The sequence below is a fragment of the Heterocephalus glaber genome, unplaced genomic scaffold (genome assembly GCF_053883595.1).
Source record: "Heterocephalus glaber isolate CG9 unplaced genomic scaffold, H.glaber_assembly_v1.0 deba00001452, whole genome shotgun sequence".
NCBI lineage: Eukaryota > Metazoa > Chordata > Mammalia > Rodentia > Bathyergidae > Heterocephalus > Heterocephalus glaber.
The window spans coordinates 15,180,207-15,193,124 of NW_028258302.1; the positions used below are offsets into that span (position 1 = coordinate 15,180,207).

Below are 12,918 nucleotides of genomic sequence, written 5' to 3' on the forward strand. Positions count from 1 at the left end.
CCCTAGCACCAATGAAACAAAACAAAACACCAAGGCACGATAGCCCCCAGCCTCTCGGGGGCTAAAGCAAGAGGACTGCAAGTTTGAGGACAGTCTGGGCAACTTATGTGATCCTGTCTCAAAATCAAATAAAAATAAGGGGGCCTGGGGATGTAGCTAAGCTCTGCCTGGGATCAAACTCCAGTACCACAGATATACACACACACACACAGCAAAAAATAAATCAAAACAGAAACACTGGATCAGGACAATAGAGAACTCCATCTCACACTCCTCTAGAAGCCCAGTCCCAAGTTACAGGCCAGAGCAGAAACACAAGAGCATGAAAGGAAGCAGCTCTGCAGCGCAGGTGTGCAGGGGTGGCTGAAAGCTGATGAAGCAACAAAAATAGCTGGGAAAATCCATTGTCAGCAGATCTCCGTCTTCAGCCAGGAGTAGGATAGGAGAGGCAAACTAGATCTACAGAGTACTAAAAATGGTAGATAATAAGGTAAATATGAAAAACATTTTTCTTAATTTCTTTAAAATATAGTTAAAGTAAAAATAATTAACAACATATTATGTCTGGTTTTTAACATATTTAAAAGTAAAAATGCATGACAGTACAAAAGAGAGTGGGAAGGAGCTGGAAAGTTCCTATAGTGCATTGTTTAAGGTTCTTACAGTATATGGAAATGGCATGTTTGAAGATTAATTGTGATAAGTGAAATACATACATTATAAATCCTAGGGTAACCACTAAAATTTTTAAAAGGCAGTATAACTAATAAGCCAATAATGGAGATAAAGTGGGACCATAAACAAAAACAAAAACCCCCAAAGCTCTGCACAGAAGCAGGGAAAGATGAAAAATACAGATGGAACAAAAACAAAAACAAAACAGATGGAACAAAGAAAAAATTCAAGATAATAAATTTAAATCCAATCATATAAAAATTATATTTAAAATTATCTAAATGCCTCAAAAGAGAGCCAAAAATTGTCATATTAGATTAAGAAAGCAAGACTTGGGCAAGGTATAGTGACACACCCGCAATCCCAGCACTCTGGGAAGCTGAGGTAGGAGGACTTTAAGTTTGAGTCCAGCCTGGGCAACTTAGCAACTTAGCAAGATTCTCTCAAAAAAATAAAGAGGGGGGCCGGGGATTTAGCTCAGTGGTGCCACCGCCTGCCTCACAAGCGCAAGGTCCTGAGTTCAATCCCTGGTACCAAAAAAAAAAAAAGAGGGGTCAGGGATATAGCTCAGGGCAAAGACCTTGGGTTCAACGCACAGTACAAAAGAAATAAAGACAGAAAAAAGAAATAAAGGGCTGGGGATTTAGCTCAGTGGTTCCGCCGCCTGCCTCGCAAGTGTAAGGACCTGAGTTCGATCCCTGGTACCAAAAAAGAAAGAAAAAAAAGTGACTCAAGCCTTAGGATGTACCTCAGTGACAAGAGTGTGAATTTAGCATGTACAAGGCCCTGGGTTCAATCCCCAGAACCATCAAAAGTAAAAAGAAAAAAACAAGACCCAACTATATTTTGTCTGCGATATACTTCATTTAAAATAAAAAGGCATAGACAGGTTTAAAGTTTTTAAAAAGTCAAGTATAGAAATTAGCATATCATGCAGCCAGGCATGGTGGTGCATGTCAGTAAACCCACCTCTTGGGAGGCTGAAGCAGGAGGATTGCTGTGAATTTGAGGCCAGCCTGGGCTTCATAGTGAGTTCAAGACCAGCTTGAACTACATAGTGAGACTCTGTCTCAAAAAAACCACAAAGAGTTTGATCTCTGGTGGGGGGGGGGAAGGAAGGAAGGAAGGAAGAAAGAAAGAAAGAAAGAAAGAAAGAAAGAAAGAAAGAAAGAAAGGAAGGAAGGAAGAAAGAAAGAAAGAAAGAAAGAAAGAAAGAAAGAAAGAAAGAAAGAAAGAAAGAAAGGCCACCCTCCAGCATGTCTGCACTGGACCTCAGATGCTATGTTCCTCACCCCACCCCAAGGGTCATCCTGCAGCCATTGGGGCTGCTGGCCTTGCTGGTGCTGTGCCTGGTGGCCTGGGCTGACTGTCCTTGCTGAGAACCTGAGCTCTGCTGCCAGATCCGACACTGCCCAGACTTTGAGATGTACCCTTAAAGAACATCATTGATCCTAATTTCAGAGCATCCTGGATAGCACAAAAACTTCACTTGGCTAAAACACAATATATGGATAGAATTAATATTGACATAGAGCAAGAAGTTAATTTTTCATCACCAGAATATGATGCATTTAACAGCTTTGGTCAAAGAAACCACAGTCTTTCCATCATGAGATTGAGGGATCACAGGTAACTTTTGATGTGGCTTGGTCTCCAAAGAACATAGACAGAAGAAGATGCTATAATTATACTGGAATTGCAGATGCTTGTGACTTTCTCTTTGTCATGTCTTATGATGAACAAAGTTAGATCTGGTCAGAATGTATTGCAGCAGCCAATGCTCCCTATAATCAGACATTATCAGGATATAGTGACTACATCAAGATGGTCATTAACTCTAAGAAACTTGTACTGGGTGTTCCTTCGTATGGTTATGATTATCACTGCCTGAACCTATTCGAGGATCTTGTTTGTATCACTGCAAAAGTCTCTTTCCAGGGGGGGCTCCTTGTAATGATGCTGCAGGATGACAAATGCCCTATAAAACAATCGTGAAACAAATAAATAGTTCTGTTTCTGGAAGTCAGTGGAATAAAGATCAGCAGGCTCCTTATTATAATTATAAAGATCCTGCTGGCCATTTTCATCAAGTGTGGTATGATAACCCTCAGAGCATTTCTTTTTTTTGGTACCAGGGATCGAACTCGGGACCTTGCACTTGCAAGGCAGGAGGCAGAACCATTGAGCTAAATCCCTGGCACCCTCAGAGCATTTCTTTAAATGTTTGTTTTTGGTACCAGGAATCGAACTTGGGTCCTTGTGCTTTCAAGGCAGGCAACAGAACCACTGAGCTAAGTCCCTGGCCCACCTCAGAGCATTTCTTAAAAGGCAGCATATATACAAACTATGGCTTACGGGGCATTGGTATGTGGAATGCAGACTATCTCGACTGCTCTGGAGAAGCTGTAGCCAAACAGTAAACTGAAGAAATGTGGAAAGTCTTAAAGCCAAAGCTGTGACAGAGATGAAGATCTTTTGTCAAACTATTAAGATATAGAAAATTGATCTGTATAAATAAATCTAGTGCAGTATCATTTTTTAGTACAGTATCTTGAAGAGATAAAAAATGTAAATTTTTGTCATGTTGCTATATATTTTAGCATACTCAAAAAAGATAAAATATAAGTGTTTTGATTGAATTTGAAAAATCATATTTTTATCAAAATATCCAGGTACATACAGGCAAGAAACAAGTCAACATACTATAGTAAATGTTCTGTAAGATGTTTTAACACTGTAATTAGGAAAAAAATGCTTTCAAAATTTTATTATGCCAAATTTCCCCCTCTGCTATTAAAATATACCTTTATGGCCAGGGATTTAGCTTGGTGGTTCCACTGCCTGCCTCACAAGCGCAAGGACCTGAGTTCGATCCCCAGTACCAAAATATATATATATACCTTTACAAATCAATGATGATTTAAAAATGCATGAAATGCTGGGCATGGTGGCGCAATCCCAGCACTTGGGAGGCAGAGGCAGGAGGATCACCATGAGTTCGAGGCCAGCCTGGGCTACAAAGTAAGTTCAGGGCCAGCCTAAACACACAGCGAGACCTTGTCTCAAAAAAATAAATGCATGAAACGTAAGTGGAAATTATTGGCTTACAAGAGATTGTTTCAAAACCTCGCCTTGGAGGGGCAATTTGGTTTGTATTTTTTCCAATAAATCTTAAATTTGAAAAACAGTTTTGTTTTGGTGTTTTTTGGTATTGGGGATGGAACTCAGGAACTTGTGGCTGCAAGGCAGGTGGTGGAACCACTGAGCTAAATCCCTGGCCCTCAAATTTGAAAAAAGAGAGAGAGAGAGAGAGAAAGAGAGAGAGAGAGAGAGAGAAAGAGAGAGGGATTAGATCACAATGACAGCCCTCATGAATGGGTTAATGTCATTACCACAGGCACAAGTTAATTATTGTAGGACTGAGTTTCTGACAAATGGATGAGCTTGGTCCCTTTTTCTTTCCTTTCTTCCTTTTACTTGAAGACAGTGTCTTGCTATGGAATCCAGGTTGGCCTTGAACTCACTATGTAGAGATTGAACTCAGGACCTTGAACTTGCAAGCCAGGCATGGTGCCTGAGCTAAATCCCTGGCCCAAGAATATTTTTTTTTAAACTTTATAAAAAAAACCTTTATGTCAATAAAATAACTTAAATGAAATGGACAAATTTATTGAATGACATAAGCTGCCAAAGTTCACTCAAGAAGAAATACAGTAGTTAACTTGAACAATTATTAAAGAAATTGAAAATAAAATAAAATTTTTAAAAAATTGAATTTGTAGTTAAAATCCTCCACAGGGCCAGGGATTTAGCTCAGTGGTTCCAAGGCCTGCCTCCCAAGTGCAAGGTCCTGAGTTTGATCCCTGGTACCAAAAAAAAAAAAAAAAATCCTCCACAAAGAAAACTCTAGACCCAAATGTCTTCACTGGTGAATTCTATCCTTTTAAAGAAGAAATATAAATTCTATACAAATTCTTCCTGAAAATTAGAAGAGGTATCATTTTAAAATTTATTTTGAGGCCAGCATTACCCAATACTAAGACCAGACAAAAATATTTGTGGGAGACCGCCCTATTGATTATGCCCAAAGCAGGCTATAAGCAGTGCATGCTGTAAAGCGTTAACCCCACAAGTGGCTTGTTTTAAAAAGTGAGTCTGACAGAGCCTACGTGACTCATGAAAGCACTGTGGATGATGTGAAGGTTAGCATAACCTCTGTGCCAATGGTCACATCAGAGGCCAAAGAAATGGCCCATGAAGCTGTGGGGCTTAATATGAGATAACATGGCAGCCGCGGTCAGGGTAACTCACACCTAAATTCCATTTCCAGAATTAAAACCTTCCTAACTAAAAAGACAAGGTTAATTATTTACCACGACTTATATCTGGTCTGTTCTGTTCCTAACACAAGAATGCTTTGTCTTTTCTTTTACAAGCCTTGCCTGCATCAGCAATGTACCCCTAGCAACCACATATAGCTCCCTTACCCCAACTTAACAATGATTGTGTCACCAATAAATATCAATGGTTCTGGCTGTTCAGGGCCTTTTGCTTGCTCAAACACTAGCCATCTCAGCTCTCTGTCTCTCTCTCTCTTTCGTTCTGTCTCTAAGTCTTTCTTCTCACCTTGCATCACAGCACCGAGCAGGAGATCAGGATCCTCTTCTGGGGTCTCCAATAGATATAATAAGAAAATAAAAGCACAAACCAAACCAAATGAACATAGATGCAAACAAATCTTTAAAAAAAATACTAGCAATTGTTTCGTGTGGTTTGACACATATCTGTTGTCCCAGATATTCAGGAAGCTGAGGCAGGAGGATCACTTGAGTCTAGGAGTTCAAGACCAGCCTGGAAAACATATCCAAAATAAAAATTATATATATATGCAATCAAACAAACAACATATGAAAGGATAATATGTCATAACCAAGTGGGGTTTATCCAAGAAGTTCAAAGTTCCTCCAACATTTGAAAATTAGTGTAACTCCTCAAATCAACAGCCTAAGAAAATATGACACAATCATTTTAATAAATACAGCAAAAGCATTTGATAAAATTCAAATCAAATTCATTTGGGGCTGGGGATTTGGCTCAGTGGTTTTGCTGCCTGCTACCCAAGTGCAGGGACCCAAGTTCGATCCCTGGTACCAAAAAAAAAAAAAAAGAAAAGGCTCAGTGGTTTTGCCGCCTGCTACCCAAATCAAATTCATTTGCTAAAATCTTTATTTATGATAACGAGGGAGCATCTACAAAAATCTATAGCTGGCTGGGCGTGATGATACATGCCTGTATTCCCAGACTCAGGAGGCTGAGGCAGAAAGATCACCACCAGTTTGAGGCCAGTCTAGACTACATAATGAGACCCTGACTCAAAAAAGAAAAATACAGTGATACCTTGGTTTTTGAACAGCTCCAAGCTCAAACTTTTCACTACCGAACAACAAAGTTCTAAAAACACCTGCTTGGTGTTTGTAACTTTGCTTGACAGTCAAACTGAAAATCTGACTTGAAAAAACAAGTAGAGGCTGCAGGCCGGGGATTTAGCTCAGTGGTTCCAGTGCCTGTCTCACAAGCTCATGGTCCCTGGTACCAGAGAAAAACCCCGAAGAAACAAGTACAGGCTGAGAGTGAGTCATGTGCCACATCTCAGTGGGACACAAAGGGGTGATGCTTCAGTCTAAGCACTGCTCTCCCAGACAATATACAGTGCTTGTGTTAGTGTGTTAAAACATTTGTCACTGTGCTTTTTTTTGGGGGGGGGGTGTGCTTTATTTGTGTAAAATATCATAACCACAGCTCCAAAGAAAGTTAGTGATACCAGCAGTAAAGCTAAGAGGAAAACTGTGAAAACCACAGATAGGGTTAAAAAAAAGAAATAATTACAAAATTTGTTAAAGTCCCAGAAAAATGAATGTATATGTGTAATTTTTGGGCCTCAGAACCAGTTATTTAGTTTTCCATTATTTCTTTTTTTTTTTTTTTTTTTTTGGTACTGGGGATCAAACTCGGGACCTTGTGCTTGCAAGGCAGGCGCCGGAACCACTGAGCTAAATTCCCAGCCCCTCCATTATTTCTTATGAGAAAAATAAATTCACTTCTTGAACTTGTCTGTATTTGTTTTATTTTGTTTTTGGTACCAGGGATCGAACTTGGGTCCTTGTGCTTGCGAGGCAGGGGCCAGAACCACTGAGCTAAATCCCCAGCCCTTTCGTTCTTTTTTTGAGATAAGGTCTTGCTGTGCAGTTCAGATTGGCCTGGAGCTCACTGAGCGCTGAGATTACAAGTGTGTGGCACCATGCCCAGGTCTAATATTATTCTTTTTTTTTTTTTTGGCACCAGGGATGGAACTCAGGTCCTTGCGGTTGTGCAACAGGCAGCAAAACCACTGAGCTAAATCCCCGGCCCTCTAATATTCTTCTTCTTTTTTTTTTTTTTTGGCACCGGGGATGGAACTCAGGTCCTTGCGCTTTCGCAGCAGGCGATGAAACTACTGAGCTAACTCCCTGGCCCAAACATATAATTCTTTCTTTGTGTGTGTGCGGTGCTAGGGATTGAACTCGGGACCTTGCGCTTGCAAGGCAGGCGGCAACACCACTGAGCTAAATCCCTGGCCCTTCTAATATTATTCTTAATAGTAAAGTACTAAATACTTTCCAACTATGATTGAGAAAAAATAAGGATGTCTGCTCTTACTACTTGTATTCAGTCTTGTACTGGAAGTAGTAACCAATAAAATAAAGCAAGAAAAATAAATGCACTGAAGCAGGAGGATTACAACTTTGAGTCCCATCTGGGCAACTTAGTAGGACCTCACTTCAAAATTTTTTTTTTTTTTTTAATTTGGGGAATGGGCCAGGGGATTTAGCTCAGAGGTTCCACCACCTGCCTCACAAGCACAAGGTCCCAAGTTTGATCCCTGGTAAAAAAAAATTTTTTTTAAATAAATAAATAGGGCTGGGGATTTAGCTCAGTGGTTCTGCTGCTTGCTGTGCAAGCTCAAGGATCCAAGTTCGATCCCCAGTACCCCCCAAAAAAAATTTTTTTTAAATAAATAAATAAAATTTGGGGGATATAGCTCAGAGGTAGAGTACCCCTGGTTTCTATCCCCAATACTGCAAAAGCAAACAAGTAGATGGCATATAGGTTGAACAGGAAGAAGTACAACTGTCTTTATTCATAGCTGATATGACGGTTTACTAGAAAAGCACACACATGCGAGCGCGCGCGCGCGCACACACACACACACACAATTAAAAAGCTACTAAATAAACAAAAAGAAGCAAAAATCAGCCAGACATGGTGGCACACACTTGTAATCCCAGCATTTGGGAGGCTGAGGCAGGAGGATTGCCATGAGTTCAAGGCCAGCCTGGTTTACATAGTGAGTTCAAGGCCAGCCTGAACTACATAATGAGATTCTGCCTCAAAAAAAAAAAAAAAAAAGGAGCTACTAGAACTCTTAAATGAATTTAATAAGATTGTAGCAAACAAAATTACTGTATCTCTTTGTATTTCTACATTCTAATAAGTAACAATTAGAAATTGAAACTTTTTTGTACTGGAAGTTGAACTTGCACATTTGCACTGAGCTACAACCCAGCCCTTTATTTTATTTTATTTTTTTATTTTGAGGGTCTTGCTAAGTCACTAAATTGCACAGGCTGGGCTTGAATTTGTTATCCTCCTGCCTCAGCCTCCCAGAGTGCTGGGATTATAAGTGTATATCACCACACCTGGTGGAAATTAAATTAATTAATTAATTTATTGGACTGAGGATTTAACCCATGCCTTTGCACTGACCTCCATCCCCAGCCCAGCTCCTATTTTTTATTTTGAGGGGGAAGTAAAAAGAATTAAGATATGCTATGTACATGTACCAACTCCCCATGAAGAATGTGGTCATTTATGGACTAATAAAAATAAAAACTAAAAAAGAGAAAATATTAGCAAGTCTGACAAAGCACTTGTATCTATATTATTTAAAGAGTAAAGAAGGGAGGGGTAGGGAAAGGAAAGAAAGGAAAAGAAAAAATACAAGAAAAGGAAAAAAATGGAAACAAAGTCTTTGTAAATAGGGAAGGGTGGAGGAGGTGAAGGGAAGACAAGGGAATGGGGAAAAAATAAGAACCAAGATATATCATGTAAAGGTACAAGATCCCAATGATGAATGTAACTATATTGTGTACCTTACATGTACCAATAAACTTAATGGAATAAAAAAAGAGTAAAGAACACTGAAAAATCAAATCAGCATTGCTACTTGCCACTGTACTGGGAACTGGGAGTACGGGAATGAAACGAACACAGATGGCCTCTCCATGTGGGTGGCTGAGACATGGACTTTAAAGGAAAGGCATTGTGGCATGAAAAGTGCTGAGAAGTGTGAGGGATGACAGGGACTCAGAAGAGACTTCCTAGCCTCATGCAGAGGATTCAGAAGAAAGTACTATCTGGGAGTGAGATTTGAACCCAGGCCTCCCAGGAAGATCCACAATACAAACATATTATTTTAGCTGACTTGCATACACCAACTCCGTCCTGCCACAAACCTTTCTAATCCTTGCTACACTTAAAGTGTACCCTTGCACCAACAACAATTGGTATCACAGGAGCTTATTAGAAATTTAGGGGCTGGGGGTTTAGCTCAGTGGTTTCGCTGCCTGCTGCGCAAGTGCAAGGACCCAAGTTCAATCCCTGGTACCAAAAAAAAAAAAAAGAAATTCAGGAGCTGGGTGTGGTGGCACCTGCAGGTGGTCCCAGCATGTGGGAGGCTGAGGCAGGAGGATCACTGCAAGTTCAAGTCCAGGCTGGGCTACATAGTGAGACCTTGTCTCAAAAAAAAAAAAAAATGCAGGGCTGGGGATTCAGCTCAGTGATTTTGCCGCCTGACTTACAAGCTCAAGGTCCCAGTACCAAAAAAAGAAAAAAAATGCAGGCTCACAGACTATACCCTAGACTTACTGAATCAGAAGCTGCATTTTAACTAGATGTATATGTACATTAAAGTTTAACAAAGCTACTTTGTTGGTAGGAGCTGTGGTTTTCGTACGTAGTATCTTAGGCCCATCAGAATATCAACTCCACAAGTGGAGGATTTTTATCTGTTGTATTCTCTTCTGTATCCTCTAGTGCTTGTATATGGTTGAGAACTCAGGCTGAAAGTTGGAAAATCTTGTGTTTAATCCTACACCTGCCAATGTTTGCAGAGAGGATTCACAGGATACTAAAGCTGGAAGCACCTTAAATATCATCCCATGTTGTCCAATAGAACCATCTGCAAGAGTGGAAATGTTCTATATTTGTGCTGTCCAATGAGAGCTACTATGTACAATTGACTACCAAAATCTTGAAATCTGGCTAGTGTGACTGAAAACTGAATTTTAAATTTTAATTAGTTTTAAATAATTTAAATTCAAATAGCCACATGTGACTAGTGGCGACAGTACGGATGAACAAACCAGACTAATCCTCCATTCCACGGACAGCAAGACTGAGGCTCAGATTGTCTGTCCCTCTGCAGATGTGGTCCAATGGGCATTAAAAGGCAGGTACATTGGACTTAGGCAGACCCGTGTCTCTGGTACTGGCTCAAAAACAAAACTAGGCAACTTGGATAACTTCTTTCGACAGCCTGGCTTTTCTGTAAACTGAAGAGTTTACCTTTTCTTGCTCTACAATCCCTTCTTCAGGTCAGGAGGTTCTGATAGGGTAATTTGTGTGGCTTCCTCCTATAGTGCCACCTAGTGGTTCATTATGAACACCGCATCTCCTCCTGGATCAAATTCTTGGTCAGCGAGGACAGAGACTCCTTGGAAGAATTAACCAGCCCCTTACTGTGAGTGACCTGACCATCAGATCCCACTCTGATCAACATCCTCACATAGTTCATAGTCGGTAGCATTTCAGTGCTGAAGCTGCTAGAATAAGTCCAAGGCTCTTCTTGACCACCTCTCACCCCTTGCAACCACAGAACCAGGGCTTTGTGAGAGTGCTGAGTGGAGCCAGCCACACTTTAATTTCCATTTCAAGTCTCCTGTCTTTGTGCCTAGCCACCTTCTACGAGGCTCTCACTTTGATTTTTTTTCTCTTTATCTGGACACAGCTCAGCTGATGACTAAGAGATATGCCAGCAGGCAGACAGCCATGAGACCCTTAACATCATCCTGCTAGATAGAAGTCTCAAGATTCCTGCTCCCAGGGTCCTAATAGCTCTGTGAACTTGTGTTATTTAATTGTTCTCAGCCTCAGGTTGCAGAGGAAGATAAAATAGATGTAGCCTGTCTCTTGGATAGTTTTGAGAGTTAGAAATAATATACATAAAGTACTTCCTGCATAATAGGTGATCAATAAATAGTGGCTGGTTATAACCATCATAATCACATACATCTGTTTGCTGGCCTCCAATCTCTGAAACCTAGGGGATACACAATATCTCGGGAAGATGCAACTGGGAAGAGAATCTTTATCCTCAGTCTTCATAACAATATTTCTTAACATCTGTAGCTTTACTCATAACAAGTGCGAAGTGGATATTATTGTGATCATCTCCGTTTTGCAGATGGAAGTGAGATTCTCAAAGGAAAAGTGCCAAGCTCAGGCTGGCATCATTAGAAGTAGCAGAGGTGAGGTGAGACTTGAGCTAGGGACATCCTGACTCAGAAGCTACCTTTCGTTCACTCCCCAGGAGTTGTAGACAACTCCAGACTTGAGATGGGCCTTGAGTGGTGAGAAGCATCAGAGAGCACAGGAGGTGATTGAAGTAGTGATACCCACTGGGGAACTGAACCCCTCCAGGGTTGGGGGAATCCTGATTCTATACACTGAGGATTTCTAACCCAGCCTGGCAGGTGGATGAGCTCTGGGAGAGATTCCGGGAGAAAGTGGTGTCCAGGCTGAGACCTGAATGATGTGCAGGAGTTAGACAGAGCTTCGAGGCTAAAGAAATATCTTGAGCACATTTAGGGAACTGCAACTAGCTCAACCAGGCAGGAGTAGAGTGAGATTAAAAAGGAGGCTTTGGCAAGCTGGAGAAGGGCATTGTAAACCACATTAACACTGCAGACTCCATCTCAAGCTATCAAGGAGGACGCAGTGGGATGTTTACCCAGGCAAGGAGAGCTATAATAGACTAATCATTCTGACTGCAACGTGGAGACAACGAACACCAGTGACCAGCCTGGAAGAGGAAACCTGGCAAGGAGACTGCTGTCATGATCTAGGCAAGAGGAAGGTCACCTGGCACAGGGGTTATAGCAGGGATTGGGAGACAGGAGGCAGAATGGGCTGAAGTTGGTAAGTGAACACTGGGAGTGGTGGTGGGGAAGGGGACAGAAAGAAACAGGGAGGACTTGTAGGTGACCCTGGCACTTTGTAGGTAATCAGGGATGCCAAGATGAAACTAAATATCTCCTCAGCCCTGGGCTACCAGAAGCTTATTGAAGTTAATAATGAGCACAAACCTCATACTTTTTTTTTTTGGGTATTGGGGATCGAACTCGGGTCCTTGTGCTTGGGCAGCAAGCGGCGAAACCACTGAGATAAATCCCTGGCCCTAAACCTCATACTTTTTATGAGAAGCATAGGTCACAACAGTTGCTGCTGACACTCTAGTTGAAGAGTGTTAAGAGTTGCGTGGTTCAAATCTATGGCAGGAATCAGGAAGTTTCCCTCAGAAGCAGGAAGTCTTGGCCATGGTCAATCCACCACCACTGAGCAAGTGTCATGGGGAACTGGAGACAAGCAAAATTCTGCTTGAGGTTGCACTGTGCTGGCCAATCTGAGCATTTGAAGTGTGGTTACTGTAGAAAAGAAGAGGCTACTGCTGGACTGTTATGGTTTAGATCTAAAATGTTCCCCCAGCATTTCATGTGTTCGAAGGTAATTGGATTGTGGAGGTGCTATGCTGTTTAGTGGATTCAACCATTGATGAACTGCTGTTAGGAGGTAGGGCCTGGTTGGAGGTTGGGTCATTGAGGGAGGGACCTGGAAAGGTGTCTCCCCTCCCTTCTCTCCAAGCTTCCCAGCTACCACAGGTTGAACCACCTTCTCCCACCCAGGCCCTTCCACCATGCTGTTTCTGCCTTGGAGCAAGCTGACTTTGACTGAACCTGTTTGAAACTGTGAGTCAAATAAACCTCTCCTCCTTTGAGCTGTGGGTGTTGGTTATTTTGTGCCAATAGCCGGTTAAGTGACTAAGACAAGACATGGACCTGATACTCTGTCCCTGATTGCCTGGGGCAC

At 41.4% G+C, this 12,918-nt stretch overlaps 1 pseudogene; it reads left to right on the forward strand.

Annotated features, from left to right (window-relative positions):
* The first annotated feature begins 1,786 nt into the window (after positions 1-1,786).
* On the forward strand, positions 1,787-3,134 carry LOC101702551 (di-N-acetylchitobiase-like; annotated as a pseudogene).
* The last annotated feature ends 9,784 nt before the right edge of the window (positions 3,135-12,918 follow it).